We start from the raw sequence: 22,745 nt of genomic DNA, 5'->3' as shown, positions 1-22,745 counted from the left end.
AACCAGCTGTAGGGTGAAGACCACTTCTGAAGATATGGAATTGAGGAACCCAACATGATTGGAAATGAGCAATAATGATTTTCATTTTGCATATAGGCTGTCAAAGTGCTTCCTTGGTTTTCTAGAGCAAGATATCCTGGTCTTGAAGTTGGCCGGTGAGAAAGGCAAGTGGTCTAGAAAGTGAGGAAGAGAGTGATTACAGACCAAAGACACTTGAAGAGGTGGGTGCAGACAAGACAGCCAATGGAAATCAGGTAGAGTGATCTGTGGAGGAGAAAGACGTGGTAGAGAACAAGAATGAAGGGAAACTCCTAACTCAAGACTTTCCAAAGTGGTTCTCAAAAATAAAACAAAACAAAACACAGGCATTAGGGCAGTAAGAAGATCTTAGAGAAGACTGTCCCTGGCTGGGAAGAACCTAGGAGCAGGAATGGTTTAAATCTGGACTTAGAATTTACTATTCTGGAAAACAATCCAATTTAGAAACGTAGAATTAATTCAGTTAACAGAATAAATTTTCTGACACACACACACACACACACACACACACACACACACACACACACACACACAAATGGCCTTGCCAAAGAATACAGAAGATACCACATTTCCTAATATATCACAAAACAAGCAGTTGTTGTCCGGGGGGTGTAGCTCAGTGGTAGAGCGCATGCTTTGCATGCATGAGGCCCTGGGTTCAATGCCCAGCACCTCCAGAGGCATTTCTTTCTGTTTTGCTCCACATTGGTACATTCTTTCAGGGATGCCGAGTCCACTTTTCTGTTTTTTTGTTTTTGTTTTTCTGCTCACATGGAAAGTAAAAATGACTGGTGAAACATCAGAAGAAAGAAAGGAGAAGGAAAGACTTATTCAACATCCCCAAATGCAACCAACTTTGTCACCTGGACCATCGTTTTGCAATAGGACTTAAAAAAGGAAGATCCAAGTGAGAGGAAGAGAAAGAGGGAGAGAGAAGGGATGAGTGGAGGAGAGAAGGAGAGGGAGAGACCCCTGTGCAACTTCTTTAGCCAGAATAGCTAATCCTAAAGACAAGAGAATGAGAGAAATTAGGGTGATGTGAGCAAGATCTCAACTGTCTCTGGAAAAGCACTTCAGATGGCAAGCCGAATGCCTTGGACAAACAACTGTCCCTGATCCTTTATTACATACCAGGAACAGAATACAGGAATTCAAACACAGGCTTTTGTTTCTTCAGTTAAGAGCCTGAAAAAAACGACTAAGGAAAATCCCGTCATTGATCTGCTTTAATTTTGGAGACAAAATAAGTGTTCATCCCTGGCAATACAGAATACTTCACTTTCAGGCAAATCAGGTAATGGAGAGGTCTTGGCTTCTAAGAAGTCAACCGTCTCCTTGTCTCCTTCCCATTCGACTGTACCTGAAGATGGCGAAAACGAGATGCTCTGCACTGAATGCATGCTGTGGCAGCAAGAGACCCTCTCTTTCAATAAACCAGCCCCTGTGAACAGTGTTTCTGCTCAAAGATTTTCCTTTGGGGACTAGAGGAAGTGATGCTGTTTCCTTGCACAGACAGTTTACATGATCTGCAGGTTCTGCTTTTGCTTCTTTTGCAATAGCCAGTCTCAGAAGCTGCTCTGTGAGGAGTCTGACTACAGTGGGATCAGCGTGCTATGAGAAAGCCCAACCTAGAACCATGGAGAGAAAAGTGAACAGGAAACTAGATAGAGAAGCACTGATACACCACAGTGGAGCCTCCTCAGACCTTTGAGTCCAACCCTGCTACCAGCTAAATAAAGAGCAGTGAACAGTCCCAACTGGCTCCAAGCAGCAGAAGGGACCCAGCCAAAATTTCTGACCCAGAGAATTGTGAGCAAATGTAATGGATGGTTTAAAGTCGTTCAATTTTGAGAAGTTTGATATGTAGTCTGCTATAATTAAAACAGTCATAGATCAACAAAGAGGGTCAAAGAAGAGATAATCATCTTATCTGGAAGCTCATGGTAGGAAATGAGACTTTTACTTTTGTTCTAAGGAAAATTTAAGACCATAGCAAAGAGTATAAATTTTAAAAAATGAGATCGATGTAGGAGCAATCCCGTTTTTTTTTTCCATTAATACCAATAATAAGTTCTTTATCTACTAGGCTTAGTGGATAACTTTAAGTCCTTACTCTACCCACTTCTAAAGAGCCCTCTCCTCCCAGCCACATAAATATCTGAAATTCGGGTTCAGAGATGTCTGCAGATTGTAATGTGCTTAGGGCAGACATCCTCAAGAGGCGAATCCACAGACATTTAAATTCTGTCATTTCTAAACCCAAACTATACATTTCCCTCTTATTGCCCTACCTATACACAAATCAACAAACCAATAACAACAACAACAAACAATTCTCACCCCTCCTCCTATATGTACTATTCTTTGCAAAAGGTATCACCATCTGCAAAATCCAACCTGCATGCTTTCCTAAATACTAAGTATTAGACTTCAGTAAGAGTCCAAATCCTGTATCAATCTACCTTGTTCCTCAAATTTCTCCCTTGCCTTTCATTGTTAAATTCACTGTTTCATCTATCTCGCAGATCCTTCAAAGAGCCTCCAAAGTTGCCTGCCTAGGTCAGGACAGCGTAAAAAAAAAAAAATCACTGTACTGTACACATTTAGGGCTTTCTCAATCTGTTGCAGTCCTGCATTTGACCTGTCCCGCCCCCACGCCCCGCCCATCCTGCTTTTTAGAACCCAGTCGAGTCAACAGCAGGCTTGAGAGATGGAGCAACATAGGCTAACGTGCTCTTTAGAAAGCCCCAGTTGATTTCCGTATAAAAGTTGGAAATAACAGAGAGGAAAAGGAAACATGATTCTTCAACAGGACTTGAACTTAAACTCCTATATCTCACACGAAAAGGCTAAAACGCCACTGCTGACCTAAATCACTTTCACGATGAAGGTGCTTCCTGAAATCTAGTCGAACTGGGCACATTTAGTTTCAACAGAAACTAATGCGAGCCACAGATACAATTTAAATTTTATAGGAGATCCGGGAAAGCCTCGAGCGGGTGGGGGTGTAGCTCAGTGACAGAGTGTGTGCTTCGCGCGTACGAGGTCCCGGGTTCAACCCCGGCTCCTCCAACCGTACTTTTTCGTGCGCTTAGCCACGTTTCTCCTGCTTTATTAAAAGAATATACAGTCCAATGTATTCTCTTCAATATTATGCCATTGGACCATTATGCCATTATCCATGGGACTTGGTGCCACCCAAGACACGAACATTCACAGAAGAGAGAAAACGAAGACAGCTGCACTCGTCAGCCTCAACACCGCCTGAAACACCGAGCTGCAGCCCCATCCACAGACCCATTCACTTTAGGTCTCATGAGGCAGAATCCCTAAAGAAAGGGAAGAAACAAAACAAAACAAAACAACAACAGCAACAACAAAAACAGAGAAACCAGGTCTGTGAAGTTTCGTGAGCTTTAGAGCACTGTGCGGTCCAAGGCGCAGGGGCCGGTCTCCTCTGCTCCCCAGCGCGCCCCAAGCGCGCTCCCTGCGCGCCTCCTGTGCGCCCCAGTGCTCACCCCGCAGGCCGCCCGCCAGCCCCCAGAACGCCCCCGGCGCCCCCCACCCCCGCCTCGGAGCCCAGGTGGTGGCGCGGGGCCCAGCTTCCGCAGGGGTGGGGAGTGGGGTGCAGTCTGCAGGCGTCAAGGGAGCCCAAGACCCGTGCCTAACGGACTTTTAAAGCCTAATCTGGGAGCTGGAGACCGCCGGCTCCACTCAGGCCAGCGAGCACCCGCGGACCGCAGAGGATGGATCCTGGAATCTGGCCCCACTCTTACTGGTATTTCATATTACACTGACTTTCACGAGAGCTTTACACAACACGTATACCGGAAGGCTCCCCCTAATTCCCACAGGCCCCTCAACCACAACACCTCGCTGGAGCTACATACATCTCAGACACACTGACAAACAACGGATTTGAAGTCCTCACCCTCAAAAAAAAAAAAAAAAAAAAATGAAGTCCTCACCTTCGACATTTCCTCGCTGAACATTTTTGTCCTTCAACCTTTAAATGCAGTAACCCCTCGTGGCCCCACACCGAACGTCCCGGAGGAAGAAGTGGCCAAAGGTTTTTGGGTGGGAATAAGGACAAATATATAAGCTGCTTGTATTAAAACAAAAAGCACCTATTACAGAATCAGTACAAACTATAGAATACGGAATATCAATGCTCTGCACTTTGTTTTCTGTGCAAGTCGCCTATCGTTGGGCGAATGCACCAGAATCATTCCATTTTCTTTGCAAAACCTTTCCATGCTACCCTTTGTATCAGAAAAGAATGCTTTAAAATGTGAAGTCGAAATGTAAAAGATGAAGTCTAGATTGCCTCATTTGGAAAAACATTCCTTCCAACTGGTCTGAAATCATGAGAGGGAGCAGAGATGGGTCAAACCCCACACAGCTGCCTTCCCCAACTGAGCCACGGAACCCCTGCCAGGGCTATCTCTGGGCCACCCTCATCCAGCTGTGTTGCTGTCACACTGCGGTCTAGATTATTTCTGGGCAAAGGCTAAGTGAATGAGCTTTCCTTCTCTTTGATTCTCATTCTCTGACACCCTCTGGGTTGCAGAGTAATCAGCCAGGAAAAACAGCTCCGACCACCATCTTCCATTTTGCCAATCACGGATTCTTTTTTCTTTTCTTTTCTCCCCCCCCCCCTTCTTTTTGTATTTTTTTTTTATGGAGTTCAACTTGCCAACATATAGCATAACACCCAGTGCTCATCCCATCAAGTGCCCCCTCAGTGCCTGACACCCAGTCACCCCATCCTCCCCCACCTCCCCTTCCATTGCCCCTTGTTCATTACCTAGAGTTAGGAGTCTCTCATGTTTTGTCACCCTCTCTGATTTTCCCCAATCATTTTCTCTCCTTTCCCCTATAATCCCTTTCACTATTTTTTATATTCCCCGTATAAGTGAAATCATATAATGATTGTCCTTCTCGATTGACTTACTTCACTCAGCATCATACCTTCCAGTTCCATCCACGTCGAAGCAAATGGTATTTGTCATTTCTAATGGCTGAGGAATATTCCATTGTATACATAGACCACAGCTTCTTTATCCATTCATCTTTCGATGGACACCGAGGCTCCTTCCACAGTTTGGCTATTGTGGACATTGCTGCTAGAAACATCAGGGGTGCAGGTGTCTCGGTTTTTCGCTGCATCTGTATCTTTGGGGTAAATCCCCAGCAGTGCAATTGCTGGGTCATAGGGTGGCTCTCTTTTTAACTCTTTGAGGAACCTCCACACAGTTTTCCAGAGTGACTGCACCAGTTCCCATTCCCACCAACAGTGCAAGAGGGTTCCCCTTTCTCCGCATCCTCTCCAACATTTGTTGTTTCCTGCCTTGTTAATTTTCCCCATTCTCACTGGTGTGAGGTGGTATCTCATTGTGGTTTTGATTGGTATTTCCCTGATGGCAAGTGATGTGGAGCATTTTCTCACGTGCTTGTTGGCCATGTCTATGTCTTCTTTGGTGAAATTTCTGTTCGTGTCTTCTGCCCATTTCATGATTGGATTGTTTGTTTCTTGGGTGTTGAGTTTAATAAGTTCTTTATAGATCTTGAATACTGGCCTTTTATCTGATGGGTCATTTGCAAATATCTTCTCTATTCTGTAGGTTGCCTTTTAGTTTTGTTGACTGTATCCTTTGCTGTGCAGAAGCTTTTTATCTTGATGAAGTCCCAATAGCTCATTTTTGCTTTTGTTTCCCTTGCCTTCATGGATGTATCTTGCAAGAAGTTGCTGTGGCCAAGTTCAAAAAGGGTGTTGCCTGTGTTCTCCTCTAGGATTTTGATGGATTCCTGTCTCACATTTAGATCTTTCATCCATTTTGAGTTTATCTTTGTGTATGGTGTAAGAGAGTGGTCCGAGTTTCATTCTTCTGCACGTGGCTGTCCAATTTCCCCAGCACCATTTATTGAAGAGACTGTCCTTTTTCCAGTGGAGAGTCTTTCCTGCTTTGTTGAATATTAGTTGACCATAGAGTTGAGGGCCCATTTCTGGCTTCTCTATTCTGTGCCATTGATCTACGTGTCTGTTTTTGCCAAGCACGGATCTCAGGTAGGATTCTCCTCTCGCTCTTTAGGGCCCCACGGCATTTTGCATGGAGCCATGAAACTGCGTCAGAGAATCTTTCACATGAGAGTTAAAAGCCATGAGAGATAAAGCAACGGAACTCTGGCCACAGAACCCACGAGGGCCTCCACGTGTGGGATACCTTTTTCCAGGGGAAGGGAGTAGCCGACCTCTAGAACCTCAAGGCCCCAACCACAGACATGCATGGCCCACCTTAACTCAGGTGACTTCAAGTTGGAACTCCAGGCATGTTGGTCCTTCTTTGGGAAATCTGGTGCTATCACTGATTTCCCACATCATTACACACCCGGGTCTCTGCACCTCCAATGCTCTGGCCATCATCCCAGCAGGAAATGCTGGAGGAAGGGCACAAGAGAACAGAACCTGAAACGTGGCCTCAGGAAATAGATCCAGATAGAAAAAGGAAACATCCCAAATAGAAAACAGTAAGTATATGTTGTCACAGTCACTGCATCACAGTCAGGAAACCTGGCAGTGGTTTTGTCTGGAGGACTCTGCCTTCTGTCTCTGAGACCCACAAAGTTGCACAAGGAGGGGGTGGTTCTGGACACAAGCAAGCACTGCTCCCAGTAGCAGTTGTCCTCTTATAACAACCTCCCACCCCACCCCACGGCTTGTGGACCAAGAGTCAAACCTCAGCCATGACAAGGGCTCAAAGAATAGATGCTTCCATTCCATTGGCAGAATTTGTGGTGACCAAATATGGTAAGTTTGGGGAGTGATCCTAAGTTATTGTGTATTCTCGTTCATTCGCTTTTGCTTTTTTCTTAGAAAAAAAAATTATTTTATTTATTCATGAGAGACACAGAAAGGTAGAGACGTAGGCAGAGGGAGGAGCAGGCTCCATGCAGAAAGCCTAATGTGGGACTCCATTCCAGGAATGCGGGATCACGCCCTGAACCAAAGGAAGAGGCTCAAACACTGAGCCACCCAGGCGTCCCTCGTTCACTTTTCATCCCTATACTCTTTTTTTTAAAAGATTTTATTTATTTATTGGAGAAAGAGAGAGAGAGGCAGAGACACAGGCAGAGGGAGAAGCAGGCTTCATGCAGGGAGTCCGACGTGGGACTCAATCCCGGGACTCCAGGATCATGCCCTGAGCCAAAGGCAGCTGCTAAACCGCTGAGCCACCCGGGGGTCCCCGTCATCCCTATACTCTTCTCCCTAAACGAAATCTGCACCTTCCTGAATATCTCGATAAGCTGCAGATCAGCTCCGCTTCCTCGGTGTCCCGGCCGCCTCCTGTCCTCCCCCTGGAATCACAGGGAACCACTGGGCGAGACTCAGCTGGTGCTGGGACGTGGCCGAAATGGGCGCCTGGAGAAGAAACAACAGTCAAAAGTAACTTGGTGAGTGCCTTCGTGGCCCCGAAGCGACCGTCTAAGACTAGAGAAAGGGCTTTGGATCCGAATGCAGCGGTTGCCCAACCGGGGCGTCAGGAGCTTTACCAACACGTGCAATCCCGGTTCCACCAGAGAGCTCACCGGGTGCACGATCACTGGCTGGGGAACCGGGAGCTGGGGGAGGGGGGGTGGCAGGCGTGGAACTTAGATGCCTCCCGGTTGAGGTGCTTGTCGTCCAGGGGGGAGAACCGCTCCCTGGGGTGTGCAGCTGCGGTACGGAGGGAGCTGAGCTGTGGCACAGTTGAGTGAGGAGGAGTCAGTGCATGTGGGTGCTGTGGAGAGGCAAGAAGTGTGCAGGAGAGGGCGCCTCGGCGCGTTGAGGGGGAGGTTGGGGGGAGGAGCAGGAGGAACCAGAAGGACCCGGGGGACTTGAGCAGGTGGCGTTGGATCCATACCTCTGGATCCTCACCAGTACATTTTGGGCAGCGGGGCTGCGCCTCCGGTTCCACCTGGGATGTAGGGTTCCCAAGGTTCTCTGCAACCCACGGAAGGTGAGCTTAAAGCTGCTTGTCCCACGTTTCAAGACAGCTTGCTGCTCCTTCCCCCTCTGGACATAAACTTTTTTGACAATGGATTTTGGAAGCTTCCGAGTTTCACCAGAAGCCCTTTTCCCTTGGACAGTAAACACTTTTTCAGATGAAAAAGCTGGGCTCGTGGTGCCCCAGGACTGGTGTTGGGCAGACCTAGGGTGCCCATGAAGATTACGGGGGAGTGCGGGGGGGGGGGGGGTGCAGGGGTGAATGGGGACCTGACGGCGGGAAGGATGTACTAACACAGGTTCAGCTGAGCAAAAGGGCTAGGTAGCATCTAAAGGGATTTTCCCAAGGGTCTCCTTCCCCCACTTCTGTCTTTTTTCTCCCCACTTCTTAATAATAATGAAAATTAGCAGCAAAGCAGAACTGGCTGCTTCTGAACGGTGCCAGGCATCCGGGTGGCCTCTGATGGCACCCTAGAGTAAAGGATGAGACTGGGTCACCCCCTCCACTCGGGTCAGGTGCCTGCTAAACATGCACTCTACCAATGAGCTACAGCCCCTCAGGTGGCTAGCAGCAGGGCTCCCCATGGCATGTATTTACAGCCTCATCTGAAGATGAGGGCAGGTTTTTTTTTTTTTAAGATTTTATTCATTTATTCATGAGAGACACACAGAGAGAGGCACAGACACAGGTAGAGGGAGAAGCAGGCTCCATGCAAGGAGCCCGAGATGGGTCTCCAGGGTGCCCTGATCTGAAGGCGACGCTAAACCGCTGAGCCACCCGGGCAGGTTTTTCCGTCTTTGAAATCTCTGGGACTGACTCCAGTGTCAGTTGTGACAGGACAAATGCATTCTGATGCCTCCTCCCCTCCCTCTATGGAAGGCCGCTTTTTGCCAACGGACTACTCTGCCAGCTCCAGGCCACCGCGAGGGTTGGGCCTTTGTCATGTCTTCACATCCTCCTTGTTGAACAACGTCCTTCTCTGCCCACGAAACTGCCAGAAAAGCCAAAGGAGGTGCGGGGGTGGAAGGAAGAGTGGATACAAAGACGCGCCCGGGGAGCCCCGGGAACGCACACGGACCCCGGTGGGGCTTAGGACCGGCGGTCACTGTTCCCAATCCTCGGCGCGCACGAGTGGCAGGTGAGCGAAACCTGGTGCAACTGTTAACCTAGATGCCGATTTTGGAGAAAATTCCAAGCCTTCAGGCAGAAAAGGGGTCGGGGAGGTGCCTGCACAAGTTCTGTTATTGCCACACAGGAAGGAGAGTGCTGGGATCTGGAGGGAGCTCAGGAGGGTCTGCAGGGGAGGAGTGGAGTAGGGAGAGCACCAGGCTCCAGGCGGGACAAAGGTGAAGCCAGGGGAGGAGGGAAGAGGCAGTGAAGGCAGGGAGCGAAGAAGAGTAGTTGGCGGGGTCTCAGTGGACAGGTAGGATAGGTAGACAGGGCAGGAGCGAGGGTAGACAGTGACCAAGCTCTGCGTCACTGCTGCAGGTGTCCAGACCTTTGGAGAAAGAAGGTAAGTGTTTTGAGAGGGGGCTCCTCACCGGAGCGGCTCTCGTCTTGTTTTGCCAAAGATTACCTGACTCAGTGTCCTGTTGCAGCATCCGGTGGCCCAACGGTGGCGCATCTGGAGCATCTGGAGCATCTGGAACAGTAGACCTGGTGCTGCATGTGCTGCTAGGGCAACGGTAGACCGTACCAGCCCTAGGAGCAGCGCTGAGCTTAGAAACACACTCCAATCCAGAGTGTGGGCATTTCGCTGGCAGCAATGGATTTTTTTTAGCGTGTTTGAGTTTGAAATACAAGGGAAAGAATGAGGGGGGAAGGTTAAGCAGCGACTACACCTGCTTTATTTGAATTTGGATTCCCGCTGAAACCATGTACTTCTGGATGGCGGAATTGGAAGCGCATCAGGCTTTGAGTCTGAAGATGCACCAACGCGGTTCTGGTGTAGATTCTTTCACTTTTGCACAGGCTCTTTTAAACTCACATCCACAAAGGGCTGAATCCAACTTCCTTTGCGAGTAGCTCTGGGAATGTTTGCAGTGTACTTTACCATTCACATGATTATGATTTTGTTTAACTGTATGTTGAATGTGACAAGGAAATCTCCATAGATATCAGTGGCATTGGCCCTGTAAGTCACCCTCGTGTTAATTGTGGGAGCCAAGCTCTGTAAGAAATGCACTCAATCTGCAGCAGATTTGCTCTAACTCCTTTTAAACACTCTCTTCACCTGTATGTCTAAAACAGATCTTTTTTATCTTGTAAATATAATTTAACTTTGGAACAGTACAAGATTTGCAGGGAGAAAAAACCTGAGAGGATATTACAGAGATTTCTTATATACCCTGCCCCCAGTTTTTCCTATTATTATCTAACTTAAGATGATACATTTAGGGGCACTTGATTGGTTCAGTGGGGTCAGCCTTTGGCTCAAGTTATGATCCCAGAGTCAAGCCCCACTGCTCAGAAAGGGAATCTGCTTCTCCCTCTCCCTCTGGTCCCCCCTTCAAGGGCTCTCATCTCAAATAAATTAAAATTTTTAATGTTTTAATTGGAATTCAATTTGCCAACATATAGCATAACACCCAGTGCTCATCCCGCCAAGTGCCCCCCTCAGTGCCCATCACCCAGTCACCCCAACCCTCCTGCCCACCTCCCCTTCCACTACCCCTTGTTCATTTCCCAGAGTTAGGAGTCTCTCATGTTTTGTCACCCTCACTGATATTTTCACTGATTTTCTCTCCTTTCCCTTTATTCCCTTTCACTAATTTTTATATTCCCCAAATGAATGAGACTATATCATGTTTGTCCTTTTCTGATTGACTTACTTCACTCAGCATCATACTCTCCAGTTCCATCCACGTCGAAGCAAATGGTATTTGTCATTTCTAATGGCTGAGTAATATTCCATTGTATACATAGACCACAGTTTCTTTATCCATTCATCTTTCGATGGACACCGAGGCTCCTTCCACAGTTTGGCTATTGTGGACATTACTGCGATAAACATCAGGGTGCAGGTGTCCTGGCATTTCACCACATCTGTATCTTTGGGGTAAATCCCCAGTAGTGCAATTGCTGGGTCGTAGGGTAGCTCTCTTTTTAACTCTTTGAGGAACCTCCACACAGTTTTCCAGAGTGACTGCACCAGTTCCCATTCCCACCAACAGTGCAAGAGGGTTCCCCTTTCTCCACATCCTCTCCAACATTTGTTGTTTCCTGCCTTGTTAATGTTCCCCATTCTCACTGGTGTGAGGTGGGATCTCATTGTGGTTTTGATTGGTATTTCCCTGATGGCAAGTGATGTGGAGCATTTTCTCACGTGCTTGTTGGCCATGTCTATGTCTTCTTTGGTGAAATTTCTGTTCGTGTCTTCTGCCCATTTCATGATTGGATTGTTTGTTTCTTGGGTGTTGAGTTTAATAAGTTCTTTATAGATCTTGAATACTGGCCTTTTATCTGATGGGTCATTTGCAAATATCTTCTCCCATTCTGTAGGTTGTCTTTTAGTTTTGTTGACTGTATCCTTTGCTGTGCAGAAGCTTTTTATATTGATTAAGTCCCAATATTTCATTTTTGCTTTTGTTTCTCTTGCCTTCATGGATGTATCTTGCAAGAAGTTGCTGTGACCAAGTTCAAAAATGGTGCTGCCTGTGTTTTCCTCTAGGATTCAAATAAATAAATTTTTAAAAAGAGATGGTAGCATTTACTAAATTAACAAACCAACATTGATAACTTTTTATTTTATTTTACTTTTTAAAGTAATCTCTACACCCAGTCTGGAGCTCAAACAGTCTTGTATATCAAGAGTCACCATGCTCCACCAACTGAGCCAGCCTGGCACACTGATAGATTTTTATTAAATAAATTCCATAGTCACCTGGGTGGCTCAGCGGCTAGGCACATCTGCCTTTGGCATGGGGCATGGTCCTGGAATCCGGAGATCGAGTCCTGCATCAGGTTCCTTGCATGGAGCCTGCTTCTCTTTCTGCCTAGGTCTCTGCCTCTTTCTGTGCCTCTCATGAATAAATAAATAAAATCTTTAAAAATAAATAAATAAATAAATTTCATAGTGTATTCCAGATTTTCTTGGTTTTTAGCCTAATAGCTTTTGTCTGTTCCACAAAACCAAGTACATTTAGTTGTCATGTGTCTTTTTTTTTTTGGCTATGATATTTCTTAGATTTTTTTGTTTTTTTTTTTTTTCAAAGATTTTATTTATTTATTCATGAGAGACACACACAGAGAGAGGCAGAGACACAGGAAGAGGAAGAAGCAGGCTCCATTCAAGGAGTCCAATGTGGGACTTGATCCCAAGTCTCCAGGATCACACCCTGAGCCTAAGGCAGCACTAAACCATTGAGCCACCAGGGCTGCCCATTTTTCTTGTTTTCAATGACTGTCTCAGTGAGGGTTCTCCAGAGAGACAAAACCAATAGAATATAAAGAGATTGTCAAAAACAGTAAAAATTAAAGCCAGATCAATGAACTAGTATTGACTAAGGGTTTGCTGTGTACAAAAGGACAGTTTCTGAACTGAAAGTCTTCAGTTCCAGAATTGATATGAAACTCAGGGGCAGCACAGCACAAGATGGCTTGAAAAATGAACATTAAAACAACTGGTTATGGGATGCCTAGGTGGCTGAGTGGTTGAGCAGTTGAGCATCTGCCTTCGGCTCAGGTCATGATCCCACAGCCCGGAATCAGGCTCCTTAGGGAGAGCCTGCTTCTCCCTCTGTCTGTGTCTCTGCCTCTCTCTCTGTATCTCTCATGAATAAATAAATAAAATATTTTTTAAAATAATAAAATAAAACAACTGGTTATTATAATGGAGGTTTCAAGGCAGCAGGGGGTGGGTTAAAGTGGTTATCCTATACCATTTTATTTTAGGAAGATGACTTAAGTTTCTTTTATGATTATTAGAGACATTTACAAGTAATAACCTCAGTTAAGGTTCACTTGTATTCATGAAATAAGCTAGATTTGGCTTTGCTTATGTGGCTTCCATGGTTATGTCTGCTTGGGGAATTTTCAAGTGTATTCTCCATTGTATTTTATTGTAACAAGATACCTATGAAGAGATTTAATATAGGAATTGGCTCATGAAGTTATGAATGCTGAGAAGTCCTGTAATCTGCCATCTACAAGCTGGAACCAGAAAACCTAGTGACATAATTCAGCCCCAGTTGGAAGGCCTATTAACCAGGAGCACAGGATGTCTGAGGGCAAGAAAAGAGAGATTTCCTAGCTCAAGCACATAGAAAGACTCTACTTTCTTTTGTCCTTTTGTTCCTTTTGGACCCTCACTGGTGAGGGAAGATCTCTCTATTCAGTCTACTGAATTAAATGCTAACCTGCTTTCACAGACACACCCAGAAATAATGTTTTACTTATCTGGGCATCCCTTAGCCCAGCCAAAGTGACACACAAAATTAGCAATCACAATGACTATGATAGCTTAGAGGGATTCTCTTCCGGTATGTTGTAGGATGCTCCTCTACTGGAATTCGTCTGCTCTTTTTGTCATGATTAGTCTGGGCTATGAGTTTTGAGGAGGAAGATCACAGAAGGAAATATATATATATATATACAGAGAGAGAGATTTATATTTATATATATTTATATTATATATTATGTATAAATCTATATATAGAGATCATATTTTTCATCACATATTAAGGTACATATGGACAGCATGACTTATCATTGTTGATGTTAACTTTTTTTAAAAATTGTCTTTTGGAGGTCTTCCAAACAACAGCTGGACTACACTAAATATTTTTCCAGCACTTTGCAGAAAAAGATCCCAAAAGAATGAGATGTATTTGTTGTGTTTCACATCTTCAATTAGCTCAAAAATCACTGTGATGCTTTCTGTTACAAATTCTACAGTTCAAAAAAGAGAAAATTTACCTACTTAGGCTAATTATACAAATAATTTTTTATATAATTAATTATTATTATAATGGGTAAATGTTTTTAACTTAAGCACTCTTTTAAGTAGGCACTGTTCTCAAGGTGGGGCTTGAACCCAAAACCTCTGAGAGCAAGAGTTGCATTCTCTACTAAGTCAGCTAGCCACACATCCCTGAATGTTTTAAATTTAAATATGTCTCAGCTACTGTGTACAAATGTCAGATTGGAGTGGCAAGTTTCTTGAGTCAGAAATGCCAAAGAGAGGCTCTAGCCTAATGATTTCAAACTTAGTGGACTTTCTTTTGCCAACTGTTAGGTTTATCAATACCATCCAAAAATGCCACCGATTTTTATGAAGACTGTATAGCACAAGCTGATTTTTTGTCCTTGGGTACTGAAATACAGATCTCGAGTTACAATCCCCTGTATCTCCACATATGTTCTTTATTCCATAACCACAACTTTCTTGTACTTCTTCATTGTTCTATCATGACTTCCCTGCTTACATGACAAGAAGACCAATGATGTAGTGCATTGCCTTTGCAACTGCGGGGTTCTACTGCGTAGTCCTTGGTACCACAAAGGATGGCTGTTTTGGCAAAAGGAAGACAAGATGGGACAGGAAAAAAAGTGGGAGAGAGTCCAGTTTACCATACATTTTCATCATGAAATGTGCCTACCACAATACTTATAAGTTCACCTTGAGTTCTATTTTTCAGTAACATTGAAGATCACAACAGGAAAAAAAAATGGAAAGAGGAGGAAAAATAAAGAACCTAACAGACATCTTTGTTTAGTCTCTTATTTTGACTCAGGAAAGAGACAGTAACTAGAGAAGCCAGAATTGGCCCAAGAGAACTTCCCTACCTCTCTCTTTTCTTCTGGCTCCCTCTCCAACCCATCCAATCAGCACCACCAAAAACTGGATCCCAAATCTTTAGGAGTGAGTGGTAAGCACGTGAGTGGACCATAAAAAATGGCAATGCATAAGTAATATAAAATCTTCCCAAAGTGAAAGTTAAAAATCTTATGAACAATTGAAGAAGGAGTTGATCTATTAATCCCTCTGAGTGGCTCAGAATAGTTCAAGTGGGACAACCTAGGGCTGCCTCCATCCCTGGTCAAGAACCAAGTTTTGATAAGATGACTGGCTGTTTTGGTCAACATCAAGTCTGCCTTCACAGGACTTTCCCACAAATCATGTGATGAAAATGCCATTACCCTGTGCTTCTAATAAAGGCAAATAATGGGAAGATGAGAGAATAATTGACTTGCTAGCTTTGAGTAATTTCTCAGAAGTTAGATCCCTGAGCCCAGATAGTTCACCCTCTATGAGGGTGCCTGTTCCAAGCTCGGCATCCCTCACTCCCTCCAAACCCCTAACTCTTAAATAGAAGCCCCCCCTGAAATCCAGTTTTCCGGAGAAATGTTCGCAGTAGGCTCTTCCACCCTCCCATCCCCTTGTGGGCCTCTACTGGCGGGTTCTAGAGTGGGGCTGCCGCATTGTAGGGAACCATACATTAGTGTTTTACTAGCGTATATAGTGATCAGAGCCCAGTGACAAAATGCAAGTTATTAGTAACTCAGGAGCACACAACAGGCTTGCTTCTTTCAGGACTCTGAACTCCTTTGAGGTTCACAAAGCTACTCGAGGGTGCACCAGTAGGAATCAAACGATTGTTCGCCAGTAAAGGAACCACCACCACGAAGGAACTTGAACCTTCATTCTTCTGTTCCAGAATCAGACGCCTTATCCATTAGGCCATGCCGCCCGCCAGTGTGAACATATCTCCAAACCTGGAAGCTAAGATGTAGAAGGTTTCTCTGCTTTCAAAGTTTTAACTTTGCAACTGGAGGAAAATTTAATTTTCAACATTCTAAAAAAAAAAAAAAAAAAAAAAAAAAAGGACTAAAACTCCATGCGGAATCCCTACTAGCAGTTAGGTGGAGCTGGTGCGCGGGGAGCTGGTCCTCAGGACGTGACCCCTTGAAGGTCCCAGGCCGTGGAGGACCAAGCGCTCTGGTGCAGAAACCACAGCCCAGAGCCCTGCGCGGTGCGCGGGAGCAGGGTGGGGGAGGGGACGCCAGGGCTCCGCAGGTTCCGACCTGGTGCCTCCTCTAGGAACAGAAGGGCCTGTAAGCTCCAGCAAGGCTCCCCGGTTCTAAAGACCAGCTTTAACGCCCTGGACAGACTGTCCTAGGATTCATTCCCGCGAAAGGCTTTACCCACCTGACTACAGCAGACCAGGAGGAGCGTCGCTGGACGAGAGGGGACCTCTGCCTCCCCGAGAGGATGGGGTCTCCAGGTCCGAGGTGCACTGTGCTTACCTGCAAACACTCCACCCCAGGGAGGACGTGAGGCTACAGTCTCCCGGAGGAGGGGCCGCCTGCCCGCCCCCCCCCTCCAGCGGAGCAGGTGATGAAGGTTCCACTTCAGCGCCCTGTGGACTGGCCCGCTGTCTATGCGTCCTCCACAACCCTCCCACCCCTGGTCTGCAGCCAGGTGCTTCGGTGGGAAAGAGGAGAAACCCGCCAAGCCCTGAAGTAGAGCACCTGTAGACCTCTCGGTTTGCTCATCCTCATGCTTTCCTGGAAGCAGCCAGTTACTTGGAAGAGACAAACACCCCTTTCTCTGTCCTGGGCCAGGACTGTTTTTCCTCTGAGAGAAATGAGTCCTTCTCAAGTCTCAACGTTGTTGGTGAGCCTCCGGATCCCCAGGGCCGGCTGGGTGAGGGCAAAACCAGAGAACTCTCTTAGGTCACCTTCTGGATGGGCTGTTCTAACACACAACCATTTCTGAGACCAGCAGAGGCTAAGTGCCAGGGCCTGGTCAGACGGGTCTGCTTGGACCAAGGAAATGCCTCCAGATATTTCCTGTGGAATCAACTTGGTTAAATTAACCCTTCTTTAGCAATCCTCATATCAGATAAATTAAAGTTTATCCCAAAGACTGTAGTAAGAAATGAAGAGGGACACTATATCATATATCATACTAAAAGGGTTTGTCCAACAAGACCTAACAATCATGAATATTTATGCCCCTTAATCTGGGAGCTGCCAAGTATATCAATCAATTAATAACCTAAGTAAAGGGGCAACCCCGGGTGGCTCAGTGGTTTAGCGCTGCCTTCAGCCCAGGGTGTGATCCTGGAGACCTGGGATCCAGTCCCACCGTCAGGCTCCCTGCATGGGGCCTGCTTCTCTCTCTGCCTCTCTTTCTCTCTCTGCATCTCTCATGAATAAATAAATAAAATCTTAAAAAAATAACCAAAGTAAAGACATGCTTAGATAATAATACACGAACAGTAGGAGACTTCAACACGGCACTTTCTGCAAATAACAGATATTCTAAGCACAATATCACCAAAAGAAGCAAGGGCTTTAAATGATACACAGGACTAGATGGATTTCACAGATATATACAGAACTTTCCATCTGAAGGCAACTGAATACACATCTTTTCAAGTGCACATGGAACTTTCTCCAGAATAGACCACATACTGCTGGGTCACAAATCAGGTCTCAACCAATACCAAAAGACTGGGATTGTCCCCTGCATTTTTTCAGACCACAATGCTTTGAAACTAGAACTCAGTCACAAGAAAAAAATTGGAAGAAACACAAACACGTGGAAGTTAAAAAGCATCCTACTAAAAGATAAATGGGTCAACCAGGAAATTAGAAAAGAATTAAAAAGATTCATGGAAACTAATGAAAATGAAGATACAACCATTCAAAATCTTTAGGATACAGCAAAAGCAGACCTAAGAGGAAAATACATCTCAATACAAGCATCCCTCGAATAATTGGAAAAAATTCAAATACACAAGCTAACCTCGCACCTAAAGGAACTGGAGAAAGAACAGCAAATAAAACCTACACCAAGCAGAAGAAGAGAGATAATAAAGATGCAAGCAAAACTCAATGAAATAGAGACCAGAAGAGCTGTAGAAAAGATCAACAAAACCAGGAGTTGGTTCTTTGAAAGAATGAGATAGATAAACCATTTGCCAGCCTTATCAAAAAGAAAAAAAAGACTCAAATTAATGAAATCATGAAAGAGGAGAGATCACAACCAATACCAAGAAAGTAGAAACGATTTTAAAAACATATTACGAGCAGCTATACTCCAATAAATTAGGCAATCTAGAAGAAATGGGTGAATTTATGGAAAACCACAAACTACCAAAACTGGAACAGGAAAAAATAGAAAACCTGAACAGGCCAATAACCAGGGAGGAAATTGAAGCAGTCATCAAAAACCTCCAAAGACTCTAAAATCCGGGCAACCCCGGTGGCTCAGTGGTTTAGTACTGCCTTCAGCCGAAGGCATGAACCCGGACCCAGGTATGGAGTTCCACGTCAGGTTCCTTGCATGGAGCCTGCTTCTCCCTCTGCCTGTGTCTCTGCCTCTCTCTTTCATTCTGTGTCTCTCATGAATAAACAAATAAAATATTAAAAAAAAAAACTCTAAAATCCAGGGCCAGATGGCTTCCAGGGGAATTCTATCAAATGTTTAAAGAAGAAACAATACCTATTCTACTAAAGCTGTTCCAAAGGAAAGAAAGGGACAGAATACTTCCAAACTCGTTTTATGAGGCCAGAATCACCTTAATTCCAAAACCAGACAAGACCATACCAAAAAGGAGAATGATAGACCAATATCGCTGATAACACAGATGCAAATATTCTAACCGTCTCCTCCTGGCTCAACCGTGCCACAGCTCAGCTCCCTCCGTACCGCAGCTGCACACCCCAGGGAGCGGTTCTCCCCCCTGGACGACAAGCACCTCAACCGGGAGGCATCTAAGTTCCACGCCTGCCCCCTCCCCCCTCCCCCAGCTCCCGGTTCCCCAGCCAGTGATCGTGCACCCGGTGAGCTCTCTGGTGGAACCGGGATTGCACGTGTTGGTAAAGCTCCTGACGCCCCGGTTGGGCAACCGCTGCATTCGGATCCAAAGCCCTTTCTCTAGTCTTAGACGGTCGCTTCGGGGCCACGAAGGCACTCACCAAGTTACTTTTGACTGTTGTTTCTTCTCCAGGCGCCCATTTCGGCCACGTCCCAGCACCAGCTGAGTCTCGCCCAGTGGTTCCCTGTGATTCCAGGGGGAGGACAGGAGGCGGCCGGGACACCGAGGAAGCGGAGCTGATCTGCAGCTTATCGAGATATTCAGGAAGGTGCAGATTTCGTTTAGGGAGAAGAGTATAGGGATGACGGGACCCCCGGGTGGCTCAGCGGTTTAGCAGCTGCCTTTGGCTCAGGGCATGATCCTGGAGTCCCGGGATTGAGTCCCACGTCGGACTCCCTGCATGAAGCCTGCTTCTCCCTCTGCCTGTGTCTCTGCCTCTCTCTCTCTTTCTCCAATAAATAAATAAAATCTTTTAAAAAAAAGAGTATAGGGATGAAAAGTGAACGAGGGACGCCTGGGTGGCTCAGTGTTTGAGCCTCTTCCTTTGGTTCAGGGCGTGATCCCGCATTCCTGGAATGGAGTCCCACATTAGGCTTTCTGCATGGAGCCTGCTCCTCCCTCTGCCTACGTCTCTACCTTTCTGTGTCTCTCATGAATAAATAAAATAATTTTTTTTTCTAAGAAAAAAGCAAAAGCGAATGAACGAGAATACACAATAACTTAGGATCACTCCCCAAACTTACCATATTTGGTCACCACAAATTCTGCCAATGGAATGGAAGCATCTATTCTTTGAGCCCTTGTCATGGCTGAGGTTTGACTCTTGGTCCACAAGCCGTGGGGTGGGGTGGGAGGTTGTTATAAGAGGACAACTGCTACTGGGAGCAGTGCTTGCTTGTGTCCAGAACCACCCCCTCCTTGTGCAACTTTGTGGGTCTCAGAGACAGAAGGCAGAGTCCTCCAGACAAAACCACTGCCAGGTTTCCTGACTGTGATGCAGTGACTGTGACAACATATACTTACTGTTTTCTATTTGGGATGTTTCCTTTTTCTATCTGGATCTATTTCCTGAGGCCACGTTTCAGGTTCTGTTCTCTTGTGCCCTTCCTCCAGCATTTCCTGCTGGGATGATGGCCAGAGCATTGGAGGTGCAGAGACCCGGGTGTGTAATGATGTGGGAAATCAGTGATAGCACCAGATTTCCCAAAGAAGGACCAACATGCCTGGAGTTCCAACTTGAAGTCACCTGAGTTAAGGTGGGCCATGCATGTCTGTGGTTGGGGCCTTGAGGTTCTAGAGGTCGGCTACTCCCTTCCCCTGGAAAAAGGTATCCCACACGTGGAGGCCCTCGTGGGTTCTGTGGCCAGAGTTCCGTTGCTTTATCTCTCATGGCTTTTAACTCTCATGTGAAAGATTCTCTGACGCAGTTTCATGGCTCCATGCAAAATGCCGTGGGGCCCTAAAGAGCGAGAGGAGAATCCTACCTGAGATCCGTGCTTGGCAAAAACAGACACGTAGATCAATGGCACAGAATAGAGAAGCCAGAAATGGGCCCTCAACTCTATGGTCAACTAATATTCAACAAAGCAGGAAAGACTCTCCACTGGAAAAAGGACAGTCTCTTCAATAAATGGTGCTGGGGAAATTGGACAGCCACGTGCAGAAGAATGAAACTCGGACCACTCTCTTACACCATACACAAAGATAAACTCAAAATGGATGAAAGATCTAAATGTGAGACAGGAATCCATCAAAATCCTAGAGGAGAACACAGGCAACACCCTTTTTGAACTTGGCCACAGCAACTTCTTGCAAGATACATCCATGAAGGCAAGGGAAACAAAAGCAAAAATGAGCTATTGGGACTTCATCAAGATAAAAAGCTTCTGCACAGCAAAGGATACAGTCAACAAAACTAAAAGGCAACCTACAGAATAGAGAAGATATTTGCAAATGACCCATCAGATAAAAGGCCAGTATTCAAGATCTATAAAGAACTTATTAAACTCAACACCCAAGAAACAAACAATCCAATCATGAAATGGGCAGAAGACACGAACAGAAATTTCACCAAAGAAGACATAGACATGGCCAACAAGCACGTGAGAAAATGCTCCACATCACTTGCCATCAGGGAAATACCAATCAAAACCACAATGAGATACCACCTCACACCAGTGAGAATGGGGAAAATTAACAAGGCAGGAAACAACAAATGTTGGAGAGGATGCGGAGAAAGGGGAACCCTCTTGCACTGTTGGTGGGAATGGGAACTGGTGCAGTCACTCTGGAAAACTGTGTGGAGGTTCCTCAAAGAGTTAAAAAGAGAGCCACCCTATGACCCAGCAATTGCACTGCTGGGGATTTACCCCAAAGATACAGATGCAGCGAAAAACCGAGACACCTGCACCCTGATGTTTCTAGCAGCAATGTCCACAATAGCCAAACTGTGGAAGGAGCCTCGGTGTCCATCGAAAGATGAATGGATAAAGAAGCTGTGGTCTATGTATACAATGGAATATTCCTCAGCCATTAGAAATGACAAATACCATTTGCTTCGACGTGGATGGAACTGGAGGGTATGATGCTGAGTGAAGTAAGTCAATCGAGAAGGACAATCATTATATGATTTCACTTATACGGGGAATATAAAAAATAGTGAAAGGGATTATAGGGGAAAGGAGAGAAAATGATTGGGGAAAATCAGAGAGGGTGACAAAACATGAGAGACTCCTAACTCTAGGTAATGAACAAGGGGCAATGGAAGGGGAGGTGGGGGAGGATGGGGTGACTGGGTGTCAGGCACTGAGGGGGCACTTGATGGGATGAGCACTGGGTGTTATGCTATATGTTGGCAAGTTGAACTCCATAAAAAAAAAATACAAAAAGAAGGGGGGGGGGGGAGAAAAGAAAAGAAAAAAGAATCCGTGATTGGCAAAATGGAAGATGGTGGTCGGAGCTGTTTTTCCTGGCTGATTACTCTGCAACCCAGAGGGTGTCAGAGAATGAGAATCAAAGAGAAGGAAAGCTCATTCACTTAGCCTTTGCCCAGAAATAATCTAGACCGCAGTGTGACAGCAACACAGCTGGATGAGGGTGGCCCAGAGATAGCCCTGGCAGGGGTTCCGTGGCTCAGTTGGGGAAGGCAGCTGTGTGGGGTTTGACCCATCTCTGCTCCCTCTCATGATTTCAGACCAGTTGGAAGGAATGTTTTTCCAAATGAGGCAATCTAGACTTCATCTTTTACATTTCGACTTCACATTTTAAAGCATTCTTTTCTGATACAAAGGGTAGCATGGAAAGGTTTTGCAAAGAAAATGGAATGATTCTGGTGCATTCGCCCAACGATAGGCGACTTGCACAGAAAACAAAGTGCAGAGCATTGATATTCCGTATTCTATAGTTTGTACTGATTCTGTAATAGGTGCTATTTGTTTTAATACAAGCAGCTTATATATTTGTCCTTATTCCCACCCAAAAACCTTTGGCCACTTCTTCCTCCGGGACGTTCGGTGTGGGGCCACGAGGGGTTCCTGCATTTAAAGATTGAAGGACAAAAATGTTCAGCGAGGAAATGTCGAAGGTGAGGACTTCATTTTTTTTTTTTTTTTTTTTTTGAGGGTGAGGACTTCAAATCCGTTGTTTGTCAGTGTGTCTGAGATGTATGTAGCTCCAGCGAGGTGTTGTGGTTGAGGGGCCTGTGGGAATTAGGGGGAGCCTTCCGGTATACGTGTTGTGTAAAGCTCTCGTGAAAGTCAGTGTAATATGAAATACCAGTAAGAGTGGGGCCAGATCCCAGGATCCATCCTCTGCGGTCCGCGGGTGCTCGCTGGCCTGAGTGGAGCCGGCGGTCTCCAGCTCCCAGATTAGGCTTTAAAAGTCCGTTAGGCAC

General features: G+C 45.7%; 1 non-coding gene across 1 annotated transcript; it reads left to right on the top strand.

Moving 5' to 3' along the window:
- Positions 1-644: 644 nt before the first annotated feature.
- TRNAA-UGC lies at positions 645-716 on the top strand. The gene has a single exon. It is a non-coding gene; the product is annotated as a tRNA-Ala (tRNA).
- Positions 717-22,745: the final 22,029 nt, after the last annotated feature.

This window comes from Canis lupus, chromosome 35 (genome assembly GCF_011100685.1).
Source record: "Canis lupus familiaris isolate Mischka breed German Shepherd chromosome 35, alternate assembly UU_Cfam_GSD_1.0, whole genome shotgun sequence".
In the NCBI taxonomy this organism is placed as follows: domain Eukaryota; kingdom Metazoa; phylum Chordata; class Mammalia; order Carnivora; family Canidae; genus Canis; species Canis lupus.
This window is presented reverse-complemented; position numbering and strand designations above follow the sequence as displayed.